The sequence below is a fragment of the Enhydra lutris genome, unplaced genomic scaffold, assembly GCF_002288905.1.
Source record: "Enhydra lutris kenyoni isolate GAN:26980312 unplaced genomic scaffold, ASM228890v2 scaffoldscaffold1, whole genome shotgun sequence".
In the NCBI taxonomy this organism is placed as follows: Eukaryota; Metazoa; Chordata; class Mammalia; order Carnivora; family Mustelidae; genus Enhydra; species Enhydra lutris.
Genome location: NW_019154085.1, coordinates 11,512,347 through 11,527,146, shown reverse-complemented (window position 1 = coordinate 11,527,146; position 14,800 = coordinate 11,512,347). Strand labels below are relative to the sequence as shown.

General features: G+C 39.8%; 1 protein-coding gene across 1 annotated transcript in view; it reads left to right on the top strand.

Moving 5' to 3' along the window:
- LOC111144313 (SATB homeobox 2) overlaps nt 1-14,800 on the top strand; it is a 180,328-nt gene that overhangs the window by 59,992 nt on the left and 105,536 nt on the right. The gene's annotated exons all lie outside the window — the stretch shown is intronic.

Here is a 14,800-nt window from a genome sequence, read left to right as displayed (position 1 = left end):
AGCTGGTGCCTGCCTTTTGCGGATTCTGACAGATTGAAAACTATCAATCATTTCTTAATGTTCTCCGATGGCTTCTTATTTCCCTGTGAAGCAACTTCAGGATCCTCTTATCTTCTCCCTCAAAACCACCTGGCATTCCCATTTTTTGCCCTTAATGACCTTAATACCTAAGATAAAGATACGGCTTCTCTGAGGTAGAACCATTTTCTTATAACATCCTTGTGCTCCTAGAATCCTGCTAAGCACTTTTCTGTATGTCTTTCTAAAGCAACAGAAGCCACATTCCATCATGGCTCTCTCTTGAAACTTCCATGTCTACGTTCACTCCGTTTAAAAAAATTGTCTGATACACCTACCTTTGTGTGTTTATTCTTCTTTTCCAGATTTTGTGTGGCTTGCATTACCCACCATTCATTATGGCTAAGTTTTTTTTCAGATTCACGCGGTCTTGATCAGAATGACTTTGATGATAAATTCCTAGGATACAAAGAGCACTGTCAGTTTAAATTATTCTATGAACAGCAGAAACCAGTGTTGAGATGATAATGGTGATACTTAATATAACCTTTTTTTCTATTAGACAGATCAGAAGTTTACAAATAATTATTAGTCTTGGAATTTCTGTTAGCTGCAGCCCATTTCCCAAATTCGGGGCATATTTCCATTTAGCATGTCTTTACCAAATATAAGAACACCAAATTCAAATTCAGACTGATTTAAAATTATACTATGGAGGGTTGTGAAGATCTATTATAAGATATAAGACTTTTCTTTAATTTTCTTTCTTTCTTTCTTTCTTTCTTTCTTTCTTTCTTTTTTTTTTTTTTTTTTTAAATAACATTTGTGATCCCTGCCTACTCCTTTTCCTAGCACCTTTTATTTTGTTATCTTGGTTTCAGTAAATAGCCATTCAGGAAGATGGTTTGTACAAAAGAATGAAAATCAAGGCACGAAGGAAAATGTGTGCACTACCATCTCCTTGTCTCTCCCTCTGAGATTTTATGTATGCTCGGCTTCAAAAACCAGTTTAAAAATAAAAAAGATGAGGGCGGTTGCAATCTGCTTCATTTTATGCAGATTAGGTATGGCCCTCGGGCACCTGCCAAATTGTTAATGCGGCCTTCCGTTGGGTCTGATTAGTGTGAACCCAGATCTTCTTTTCCATTAAAACAGAGATGTGTTTGCTGGGAGTAAGTTAGCAATAGAGGTGATATTCTCACTAACAACCACAGGTCAGGTTACACTTGGGCAGGGTCTCAGTGTAGATGAGGCAAACTAGCCTGGGCATTTAGGATTTTCTCCACTCTCACGGGGCTTCTCCCTGAGGACTTAGGGCTTTCCTGAGACTGGAGAGACTGTGACTTTGTGCTGTGGTGACTTTGAAAGGTCATTTTCCTGTGCATTCCAGATGCAAAATGTTATTGTCGTTTTTTGTAAAACATATCTATCTGTAGGCCTTACATTTGCAAAAGCAAATACCTTAAATTGTCCAGAATGAATGTTTGTATAAGGATACTCACTCTGGGCAATTGAATTTTTGGATTATTGCAACAGTTATTTTGAATGCCCTGGAGTGAAACTGTAATTGTCTTCCAAAAAGATAATAGAGACAGTAAATATGGAAATCTCAAGCATCTCTTATGACTCTATTAGAGCAGATCTTGAGAAAATATTTTGATACTAATGACTGCATTTTGTGAGAAAAGAATAAAAGGTTTGTAGGAACCAAGAAGGAGCTGGAAATTCAAGAAGACAAAATCGGGGCTTTATCTCTGGGTATGGGTGCATAAAGAATTACAGAAAACAGAGTTATGTTTGTCAATTGTCTAAATCAAGCCCATGTTGAAAACTGCTGGATATTTAGCACGGTTAATAACTCGTGTGAGGTCATTCTGTAACCCAAATTATTTCTTGCCAGTAGAGGGGCAAGAAATGTATGAAGCGGTTTGACTTAGTCCGCATCATCATGACGAGGCCAGCAAAAGAAGTCACTGTGCCCCAAAGTCAGTACCATAATAATTTCTTTAGATGAGTTTGCCTCACATGGAGTGCTTCGCGGATAAAGGAAAGATTTGGCTTAGGAGTCTTATTCTGGTTTATTGTAAGCATTATTACACGCACCACCCCGATCCAGTATTTTGTGTCGTCAAGTAATTCAGTAACAGGGACAAGAATTGCATACCTCTTGCTTCAAATTTTTTTTATTTTACTTGACAAAAATACAAATTAAATGCTAAAGCTATATGTCACATAGATGTGGTTGGGGAGGAAATATGCAATCGTTATTGGATTCATAGTTCTTAGAACATCATCATGTTTCAACAATATTATGCAAACATTTCTTTTTAGCCTCTGCTAAGTGTCAGTTACAAGGCTGTGGCATTCAGATGAAGGAGATAGTCCCTGATTGATTATGACTGGTTTTGAGATGTTTCCAAGGGTGTAAGAACCACAAATTGATAAATAAATGTCTGTGAGCATTTAACTTAAGTAAGTTTAACTTACTGTGAATCATACTGCAAAGTGTTTTATCAGAACTTAAAAACTAATAACTTAGTATTTGTTTCTGGTGTGACAAATTTAATGTGATAATTTGGTTAATCATTTAATTGGGTAACTTGGGCAATTACTTTCTTCTAGTGTACTAATGTAGCAGTCCCACAGTAAGCATAAACTAAACACCTGGTTTTTTGATGGATAGTTATAAGGTGAATATAATAATACACTATTGAACAACTAAAAATGACCACAAGCTTCAGCTGCCAGTCAGCCCCACGATCACCAGGGTAAGCAACTGACACACTTAACTACTGTTCATACCCAGATAGCCGTGATGTTTTTCATGTTCAGTACAGTATTCAGTAAGTCACACGAGATATTCAACATTATTATAAAGTAGGTTTCGTTGTTAGGTGATTTTGCCCAACTGTAGGCTGATGTAAGCATTCTGAGTACATTCACGGTGGGCTAGGCTAAGCTATGATGTTTGTTAGGCTAGGCGTTTTAAATGCATTTTCGACTTACAGTATTTTCAACTCAAGATACATTTGCCAGGACATAACCCCGTTGTAAATGGAGGAAGATCTGTACAAATGTATCTTCAAGGAGAGGAAAGTACTTATTTTTGGAGGCGTATAAACAATTTATTTCTTCTGTTTGGTCTAAGGAAGTGCAAAATTGATCCAAGAGTGTCTTTTGCCAACAGTTGTGTTACTGTCTTTCATTAACATAAAAGAATCCCTGGGGAAGTTAGTTTTAGCTAATAATTTTAATGTAAAGAGGCGATGATCATAATTCTATTTATTCACGTAGTGGTCCATTAGTAGTCTGCAGGCTGCAGCTTTCGTTATTTTAGTGAGAAGTACAGTTGGCAGAATGATATTCGGTTAGAAAAAGTCCTGATTGAGCCACGTTCCCTTTTTTGGTTGATATGAAAGCCATTGTTGTTTTGTTCACTGGCAGATCTTCAATTATCCTGAATTTAGAAGTTGTTTACTATACTTTGAAAGTTTAAAAATGAGCCCTCCCTGAGAAACAAAAAGCTGGGTGCTTGCCATTTTTTTAATAGAAAGTAGAATTTTAATGAAAGAAAAATCAGCCCACCAATTCAATGTTGAGTTTATTTTCACAGTTTTGAAGGCTTAAAATGGTAGTAATCAAAACCACCATTACTGGGCCCCAAAGTATTCGGGTAGTATTTTGATTTAGAATGTCAGAGCTACAAGGGGGAGATCATAAATAAGTTTCTGGGGGTGGCATGGATTCCATGAGAAAGTTTGATTTGAGGATTTTAGCCCCTCAGGCCTTTCTTTGTTTGTGCCTTCAGTAGCTGTCTAGAATATCTCTTGTGCTCGTCTTCCTGGATATCCAAGGTGCTAAGAGGGTAGGAGCTCATTTTTCTGCTTCTTGGGGGTTAGCAGGAGGCTGAGGACAGAGTCTTGGTAGGGAACGTCAGATGAACCTGCAGAGTAAGCTAGTACTCCCCGTGGGTTATGGCAGTGGCCCACTCTCCTTCCCTACTTCCTTCCCTCCCCATATCCATCTTCCTTCCTGGCTTCCTACCCACCTACCTTCCTACGTTTCATCTACACATCCATCCATCTCCGAAATGCTTTGCAATGTAAGGCAGGCGGTGAGATGTAGGGAAGACTGCAGTCTTTCCTACAGACGGTAAAAGGGAGGCTCAGAGAGATTAAGTGATTTGCCCCAGATTCTTTTCATTATGCCAAATGACTCGCCACAGTAGCCAGTGACATTTTAGAAGATTCATGTTTTTGCTTAAGTAAAGGAAAACTTTCCCTTAAAAGCATTCTAAGAAAATGCAAAGCTTACCTCTTTCATGTTAACTTAACAATTCATGGATACCAGCGTGTGTTTATACTACACTTGATAATTTTGAGTGTTTAGTTCATCTTTTATTATAATTACCATTTTGTGAGGCAGACAAGGGGATTTTTTTTGTTGTTCTTGGTGGCTGTGTTTTTATTGTTTTTGCTTTTAAATCCCCATTTTATGGAAGAGAAATTAGGGGCCCAGAGAAATTAATGGGTTGTCTATAGGTGTGAGCTACAACTGATGGGGGCAGATCTAAGTCCAACCCTGAATATCCCGATTCTTGGTCTGCCGCTCTTCCAGGCGAAGTGGCTCTCTTGTTACATGACTGTCACACACTCACACACACACACACACACACACACACACTATTTTAGGTCTCCTTATGTTTATGGGGCTGTGGCTAGTGTCCTATAAAGCAGTTAATGACATGGCCCTTGCTTTCTGGTGGTAAATAGTCTATATAAAGTAAAGAGATTCAGAGTTCAAGTTTATATGGGGAACCATTTTTTTCCTGCTTTTACCTATTCAGCCTATGCCAAATCCTGCAAATTTATTTATTTATTTATTATTTTTCTTAAAGATTTTATTTATCTATCTGATAGAGAAAGAGAGAGAGAGAGAGCACAAGCAGGCAGAGTAGCAGGTAGAGGGAGAGGGAGAAGCCGGCTCCCCGCTGAGCAAGGAGCCCAATGCTGGGCTCCATCCCAGGACCCTGGGATCATGACCCTAGCCAAAGGCAGTCGCTTAACCAACTGAGCCACCCAGGCGCCCCGTCAAATCCTGCAAATTCAAAAAGAAATACTTAAAATGGACTCCTGACCCCATTTTTCTTCTCACATACCATACCTTTCTCCTTTCTCTTCACTTTTTGTACTTGATAAATAAGAATATTTGCTGGTGAGTGGGGAAAAAAGGAACCTGGGATCCTTGTGGTCTCTTTGCCCTTCTCTTGAAAGTCAGAGGATTGAATTTTTTTTTTTTTTTTCCCCCTACTGCAGGTCCTCATTTTTTACTGGACATCTTGGGCAGTGCTTTTCAAACTTGGTTCATCCTTAGCATCTCCTGGGATCTACCCCTGGAGATTTATGTTCCAGAAGTCAGGGTAGGGCTCACAACTGCTCTAGAGATAAACTTGGAACCCATTCACTTCATCTGACCACTCTCAACATTACAGTATTCACTAAACTGCAAAGTCCTGGAAATGGGGGTCGGGGTGGCAGATAATCCATTTCTGACCTTCATCTGTCCTCCAGATCATCTCCAGCTGTTTGGCCCAGCTCCCGTGGGATAACTAGACATCTTGTCAGGATGCCACATTGCTAGGTGTCCCTCACAGTTTAGTTTCCCATGGATTATTATGGCATTTTTCTAAAATGGCTGAATATTTTAGGGTGCTAAGACAGACTCTTGTCATTATTTGTCACCATGTATGTTGTGCTACAGATCTACCTTTGTTTTAATTCAAAAACATTTGCCCAATGACCAGGCACCTATGTATTGGACCCTTGGCTCTTCTATATCATAGCCATCAAAATGGTAGTGCCATATTTAGAAGTGTGGTTTGTTGGACATTTCCCCCAAAAATGGAAATCAAGGAATTTTCAAAACTTCTTTCAGGGGGAGCTTTCTGAAACCGGTAAACCATGGACATTATTGGATGTAATGGTAGAGTCTGTATAAAGATGTATTGAAAGCAAAAATTATTCAAATTTCTTAAAGGAACCCAAAGCAAAACGAAACAAAATGGAACAAAACAGAATGCTTCCAAACCAAAAGCAGTTGCCATTTTGTAATAGTTACAGCCATATTTACTTCCATGTATTGTAGTTTCTTAACAAATTACTGTGAAATCAGATTAGTTGACACATGAATAAAAATGTACAACATAAATGAATATACTTTTTGCCTGCATATTATATGGCCACATTTTCTTTGATAATCAACATGCCATCATAATATTGCCCTTAAGATCAGATATTATGTAACCTTGAATTATAGGAAACAGAATATGCCTGAGGGACAATTCTGGAATATATAATTGGGAGCGTGCAGTTGATAGGGTTTCCAAGGGTCTTGAGCCCAGTGATGGGAGTATGTACCTGGAAAGCTAGGTCATCAGGAAAACTTACTGCAGCATTGGAGTTCCTGTCCGAAAAGAATACATGTAATTAATTAGGATGGGAAATATGTGCAGCAACTGTATTTTTAGATCGTCAGTGGATACTTCTTACCCCAGAGGATGCAGAAACCCTGGCTAAACATAAGTTATGAATAGCATCTGCTAGAATGTAGCAAAGTATGTTTAAAAGAGTATACTTTTTCCCTTGTGTCTTTGATTATTGAAGATATTTTAGGGGGACAAATTCTACAGGGAAATCTCTTTATGTAAATGTATTTCTGAATAGAAAGGAGGAAAAAAGGGAGAAGTTTGTTTGTGTTACCTGCCAAAATTAATCCTTTAATTTGAAACTCTTTTAGATAGTGATTAAACTGAGAACAATAATAAGAAAATGTATACCAGATGAAATAATTTTTAACCAGTGTCAGAAGCTTAGAACTGATCCCAAATAATTTCTCATAACACTTTTCTTTCTCATTTGTCCTCTTTCCCCATGTAATAGTTTTGAATGGCACTCTTATGAAACAAATAACTAAATGCCAACCATATTTTTTTCATATCCTGACCAATATTTTGGCTGTTTTTCAGAAGAATTGGAATTTTGAAAATTAAATAAAGGTTTTTAAAATACAAACTTCAGAAAGTTTTATTTAATTTGTGGAATAATTTTGTTCTCTCTGTTTTTTTTTTAATAGGGTCTTTATTAATTTAGTCTAGTTACTTAGTGCTTATATTAAATAATCTAATAAAAGTCAGGGTTATAACATAACGTTTCCCAAATGTGAAGCAGCATCTATTACATGAGACAAAATCTTTATGCTGAAAATGTAAAAACCGTGTATAGAATTACAAGGCACCAAATGGTACTGTATATATTTTTTAAATAGAATGTTTCTGTAGCACAAGGGGGTGATCAGCTCCAGAAAAGATTGGTAGACAGCTATATCTCAGTATAGTTTATTCAGAAAGTACTCTGAAATTCACATTTCGGGTTTTTTTTTTTTTTAAATGGGGCTTGAATTCATGGCCCCGACATCAAGAGTCCCATGCTCCGCTGACTGAGCCAGCCAGGAGCCCCATATTTCAGGGTTTTAATGCTAGTGCTGTTCCTGATAATACTATCTCCTGAAAGATACAGATATTATTTAAGAATAAAAGTTAATGGGGGCACCTGGGTGGCTCAGTTGGTTAAAACTTCTGCCTTCGGCTCAGGTCATGATCTCAGGGTCCTGGGATCGAGCCCTGCATGGGGCTCTCTGCTCAGCAGGGAGCCTGCTTCTCTCTCTCTCTCTCTCTCTCTGCCTGCTGCTCTGCCTACTTGTGATCTCTGTCTGTCAAATAAATAAATAAAATCCTAAAAAAAAAAAAAGAATAAAAGTTAATGTTCTTAAAGGATAAAAAAAAAAGGCACTTTGTTTGTGTTTTTCAAAAATACCTGAATTGTTGCAGCTGAGCATTCAGTGTGGGTGTGTGTGTCTATTGATTTTAAGATTAATTTATACAGCAGTATGGCCTCAACGTGTATTCTGAATCACTGAATTATTTATTTTTGTCTGTTGGTTTCTTTTGTATTGGTACAAACACAGGGTTAAGCGTATTGTAGGTTCCCAGACAAGTGTGTTTTACGGTTTCATTAATTCACTTAAGTTATCATGGCACCTGAATAATGTAAAATGCCAGAAGAATGTGATTTCATTTTCTATTTGCCTTTACCCCAACGCAAAACATTTGAAACACAGTCTTTAAAATCAAAGCAGAAGGTGTGGGAGAGTCCCACGCACGAAGTGTTCGTGGGGTATGGGTAAGCGGCGCATTAAGGAAGACCGGGATACTTCAGAAACCATCTCTGTTTGGCCTCTTTTCTCTTCCCTCATCGAGAAGTCACTCCCACCCCAGGTTTAACAATAATAACTACAATTTATGCCTTTATGCTGCTACCATTTGATGATATACCACAGTCAGGCCCAGGTTAGAAACCCAGGCTGAGTTATTATGTACTGCTGGGTAGTGATTTCGTGTGAACTGATTTATGAATAAATAATTCTATGTTCTTATTATATGGGACCGACAGTTTTTAATTTCTTTAACAAAGCATAGCTGAACAACAGATAATTATATGCTACCCCGTAGGGACGCGGCCACTGAGGAGGATAAACTGGTGCCATCCACGTCATGCGCTCTCCCGTTTCTACGGGGGCCCGTCAGCACGTGGTGTATTGCAGAAATAATACTGTGAACCACAAGCCCCAAGGCTTAGTTCTGAGGTTGGCATTTTTATTGATACTCCTTTGCTAAGATCTTTTGCAGGGAGTTATGAGGTATATAAACCCTGGCCTTTGTCTCGGTTCCCCCTCGCCCAAGCTGGGTTTTCACTTTGCTTTGAAAATTAATGTTGAAATGCACCTGGAATAAAAGAAAATTATTTATTGAGCTGTGTTGTAAGAATCCTGCTGATATCTTGCTAGCTTCCTGTATCTGTCTTACAGATTGATTTGTGGGCTTTATTCTATAGTACACACAATATTATACCTATTTTATCAGTATGTATCTATATGCCTCGGCAAACAGTGAGAATTATTCTCATGTACTTCCCAGGCAATCTGTTGCAGGTCTTCATGAAGTAAATATTTCTCATTTTTGAGGGACAGGGGGTAAATGCTGTCATTTTGGTTTCTTTTAGGAGTGGTTTCACTTAACTATGTAGATATATATATTAGTAATAAGCTTCTCTACTCATTTGTGAGCTCCATAATTACAAGGGACAGTGTGTCTAAGGGTTGACTTTGCATCTTAGTGAATTGTGCTACAGAAACAAAGGAAAAATTTGTTGAACGAATGGATTGTTAGTGCTTAATACAATCTTCCTACTTTATTGATTATATTATATTATCACATTTTATTTTATCCCCAAAAGGGATTGGCTTTCTAAAAACTTGAATCAAATATTGATGAACTATACTCTGCATTATCACCTCTCTCAATTTCATGAGAGGTAAATTATACTAAATAGAGGTAAATAATACTAATGATATGAATTACATATCTACTGAGAAGAATATTTGATTTCCTTGAGATAGGTTACAAACGATTAGAAATAACAAACATGAACACAAACCTCTTTCTTGAGATTTCTTTTTGTGATATATCAACTTTTTGACTCTGGCAGAATACTGCATTGAGAGAGTAAAAAACTGGTTTCCATTACTGTGTCTTTTTAACTTTAGACAAAAATTGCCTCCACTCCCAACCTAATTTTATGTCAGTAATGAGAAACTTACCTACAATCACATTTTGTTATTTGGTCTAAAGGCATTACACAAAGGATGCATATAGGTCCTTTGTATTTTAGCAAACAGATTTGTCTGGGTAGAAACAATTTTATTTATATTGTGCTCGATTCAATCATGTTAACATTTTTATGAATTTAAAACACCAAATAAAGTTTCATAATTTGTGACTCAGAGACCTTGAAACTGCATCTGTAATAATCTCAGCACAAGGCGTTTTGTAAATGTTTGCAGATGATAAATTCCTTGAAAAGAGGGAAGACGATTTGGGAAATGTTTATGTCTGAAATGGCACTGTTGTGAGAGATCGTTTTCTCTCGAGAAGTCTCAAGTGTAGCTGGCTTTTCAGTCTCTTGGGCCTGTCACCTGTTCGGTCTAGTGTATTTCGTTGTTTAAATATCAAGACCTTGTCTGATGTATGACTGTGGATGAGCCGTGGCCAAGCTCTCCAGAGGCCCATCGCGTGGTTGAGCACTGGCACATGAGCAGAGCTGAGGAGAGTTTTTGGTCCAGTAGCTGGAAGACTTGCCGGGCTTTCGTCATCTGATGTGCTTGAAAGGGCTTCAGCTCGCTTCCAGGTATAATACTGACCCCTTGCTGTCCTCCTGAGGATGAACTAATGCTTTGGGGGAGAGAACCCGCAAAAAAACAAAAAACACTTCACAAACTAGAAAGTAACATAAAAGGGTATTGTGATAAAGTAAGTTCTTTATAAGATACACAGATGGACCAAGAATATTTGCTGTGATGCCATGGAGAGAAAAGGCTAGGCTGATTAGTGTTAGAATTATTTTCAGGGAGAATTTGAAGAATGTGTACTATTTCTAGAAATGAATGTTGGGAATCAGTGCTTCACGGTAAGAGTGTGAAGTGTATTCAGGGAAGAAATAGGAACTGTCATTTATTGAGCATTTACTGTGTGCCTGGCTGGGCTGGAGGGGGGTGTGTGTATGTGGATGTAGTACTACCTAATGTAATCATTAGTTTTCACTTTTCACATAGGGGTTGTAAAGCCTACTCACAAAGTGTGAGAGCTGAAAATTCTGTGCGTACACTTACAGATAGGCTGTTTTCATTGAGGTTTCTCCAGCACGGCAAGTCAGATATCCCCAGCAGGCCCATAGCCTGTTCTTCCTTCAAGCTCCTTGGCCGCACTGTAGCATCAGGTGGGGTCTCTATCCCTCCGTGGAGGGAGCATGGAAGAGGCTATTAATGGTTGTATTTAGACACACCCATCTGGATTGCTCAGCTCTATCGCCCCCTTAGAAGGTTGCCTTTGTTTAATACACCTGCATTTGCTGTCGATGAATCTTCATATCACTTTGCTTTGGTGGGGTTACGTCTACACTAAAAAACTCCCAAGGACCTACATCCCCCCGAATATTTACTGAGCATTCACTGTGGGTCAGTTCTAGCATTCAATTCTCATTCTCATTCAAAGCCTCGTGACACCCCCCGAGGGTAGACATTGCTTTTATCCCCATCGTGCAGATAATGGAAACAGAGACTTGGAGAGAGAGACAATTCCATCAAAGTCTCACAGCTAACAAGCAGAGAAGGCTGCTCTCTGACTCCAGGCCTTGCCCCTCACCTCTGACCCGGTGTGCTTCTGAGTCGGGCATTCAGGGCCTCCCAGAGATGGAGTCAAGCTCTTTTCCAGTCTTCTGTGCTTCTCACTTGAACCCCTGTGACTGACGGGATACTGAGAAGACTGAGGGCGTAGTATTTGAAGTGAATCTGGGTTTAGTCATTGCCTTGGTGCGACCACTCAAGGCAATGCAACCTTTCTGAACCTCCATTTCCTCTTGGAAAGAGTCGAAAAATAAATATCTAGGTGGTGAAAGTCTGATGGAGAATTGGGCATAAACTTCTGGTATACCTCTGGTGGTGCAGGAGCATGCGAAACTGAAGGGAACGAGACTGTTGTCATGTTTTCGTTCCTTTAAAGTAGGGGAGATCTGAACCTACTTGTAGGTGAGAGGAAAGGAGACACCGAGGGGCAAGGATGGAAGAGATGAATGGGGAGGAGGCAGTGGGGAGGTGGGAGGAGAGGGAAGGACATAACTGAGGCTCAGTCCGCCTTTCTGATTTAAAACAATGAAAGCCTTTTACAGGCACATGACCCAATTAAAGATCAAAAGATAATGAAGTCATAAAAAAAAAAAAGAAAAAAATCTTGAGTCATAAGTTGACTATGTCTTTTTATAAAGAAGCATTAAGAATGTCAAATAATTGCTGTAAACAGCTAATTGTTAAGATTCATTATATCCAGGCTCTGTACTAAGAGCTTTACACTTACTCTGCACAGTATTCCAATGAGGTCAATACTTTTATTGTTCCATTTTATAGAGAAAGGATTGAGGTATGGAGCGATCCAGGACCTATCACAGTAGGCGGAGGAACCGGGGTGTGAACAGAGCAGTGTCACTTGGAAGCCTGCGTTCTTGGTCACTGTGTCATAGTGCTTCCCAGCTTGATTTCCTCAGTTAACATTTGATTTTTAACCTGAGTAATATTTCTGTCTATTTGGTGTTGGGAAAGGAAGATTGATCCCAAGGGATGTATTTCCAAAGGAGGGTTCATACTTTAGACAAAGACCCTGTATGGAAGGAAAGGTTTTTAAGAAAGAGTTATGCCACGTCCCTGCCTGCTGGAGGAGAGCAGCCTTCTAGACATAGCTGTCCTAGCAGATCCTGCTCTGCAGACCCTGGGAGAGTGTCGAGCAAAGAAAGTGACTCCCAGGACCATGCAGGTTATTCAATATGGTGTGAAAAAGAAAAAGCACACGCCGCTTCCCATTGCCTGAAAATAGCACGTGTCAGCAGCTCTCTTCCAAGATGGAGAAACCTGTACCAGCTGCTCCCTGTGGAGGTATGAAGTGTTGTGAGGACACCTGTGTGTGTCTCATTCCGGCCCAGTCTCCTTCCAGCTCATCAAGGTGGGGAGAGAATTTTCCAAGTGGAGATTACTATTTCCAGTCGAGTGATTTGTCTGCCATTTCCTGCAGAGTTCCCTCCCCCAATACCCTTTTTTGTATTGAGGTACAATTTATGCACAGTAAAATGTGTGCATATTAAGTGTTGCATTTGATGAACTTGACAATTGTTATGCCCATGCAACCAGCAGCCAAAGCAAGTTTCTTTCTAGTCAGTTGCCCCTGCTGCCTGGAGGTAACCACTTTCTGGCTTCGGTCCCCATAGATTAGCCCTGTAGTCTTGCCTGTTCTTGTATCTTGTATCATACAGAGATATGCTCTTGTGTGTGACTCCGTTGTGTCTGTTCTCACAGCGGAGCACTACTCAGCAATAAAAAGGAATGAACAGTGACACACTACACAGCAGCATGGAGGAACCTTCTCTAGCTTTGTGCTCGGCCATCGGCCGGAATTGTGGGCATCATGTTACTTTTATATTCTTTTTTTGTTTGTTTGTTTTTTGTTTTAAAGATTTTATTTATTTATTTGTCAGAGAGAGAGGTCAAAAGTAGGCAGAGAGGCAGGCAGAGAGAGAGGAGGAAGCAGGCTCCCCGCTGAGCAGAGAGCCCAATGCCGGGCTTGATCCCAGGACCCTGAGATCACGACCGGAGCCAAAGGCTTAACCCACTGAGCCACCAGGTGCCCCCACATTTGTATTCTTAGTCACCAAAATGACCCACACAGTCGGCTTCTTCTTGACTGTCACAGGGTGCCATTGCTGACTCCATTTTTCCCTCCTTCCAATCTCTTACAATGAAATATACCATGTCTTTAGAATATGGTCGATTGATACTCAACATACGGGCTATCGGGATAATGATTTTTTTTTTTAAGATTTTATTTATTTATTTGACAGACAGAAATCACAAGTAGGCAGAGAGGCAGGCAGAGAGAGCGGGGGAAGCAGGCTCCATGCTGAGCAGAGAGCCCAACACGGGGCTCGATCCCAGGACCCTGAGATCATGACCTGAGCTGAAGGCAGAGGCTTTAACCCACTGAGCCACCCAGGCGCCCCCGGGATAATGATTTTTTAAAAGGAATTTAAAATTATGTAGTGATTTAAAAAAAAGAAAGGAAATACGTTAGACACGTTATATGTCATCTTTTTAAGTAATTTTGAAATGTCTGGAGGAGTCAAAGACGCAAAGTCGCTGACCCGGCTACTCATGGTGGCTGCCCAGTGGGCGCTGGATGCTCATTTCCCGGCTCCTTTATGCCGCGTCGCTGTGCACTTGTCATTGTCATGAGAGGGAATGTTCGCAAAACTATCCCCACAAGAAAACAGCTTTTCTTGGCAAGTGGAATGTGACTTACGGAGCCCGAGCTGGAGACATACGGCGCGATGAATGAGAGCTGTGCTGCTCTACTGGATCGGAGTCCAGGCGCTATTTATACTGCGGCATATTCAGCACCAGATTGTTAGATCTTAATACTGAAACAGTGCATCATTTTAATATTTTTGTTCTGTTTATTCCCTGTTTTCAAGCATTATGTCAAGCATTGCGCATTCATTTATTGCATCTTGGACAGGACGTGCCCTGACCGGAAAGTTCATTTCCTGTTACTGGAATTTTACTCCACGGCCACAAGGCATTATTTTGCGAAGCTTTTAGGAGTTCACTTGGGTGTACAGGTGTTCTCTCTCTTTGATGACAAAAAATATTTTGAAAGAACAGTGCGGTTGGACTCACCTGTATTGCCAGAAAAAAGATTCTGTTCCTTTTCTTTTCACTAAAACAGCTGTTTCTTAGATGTGACAGTTTCGGACATCTTGGGGACCGTTGGGTTTTTCATTTCCTACAAATAAAAATGGTGTTACAGTGTGTTTTCGAATGGGTTTTTCTTTATTTTTCTTCATCAACGTTAAATGTGCCCTTCTGCACCAGATAAGATGGGTCCATCTTATGAATAAGTTAGCACTTTCAGCACGTGTTGCTGAAACTGTCTCACAAATCTTCTTGTCACACGGGTACTCCTAAAGTCACTGCTCTTTGTAGCCTAAATTTGACCAGGATTTTTATTCTCTCCATTGTCATGCACATTTACCATGTGCAGCAGGAAACCCACGGCGAAATGGTGCCATTG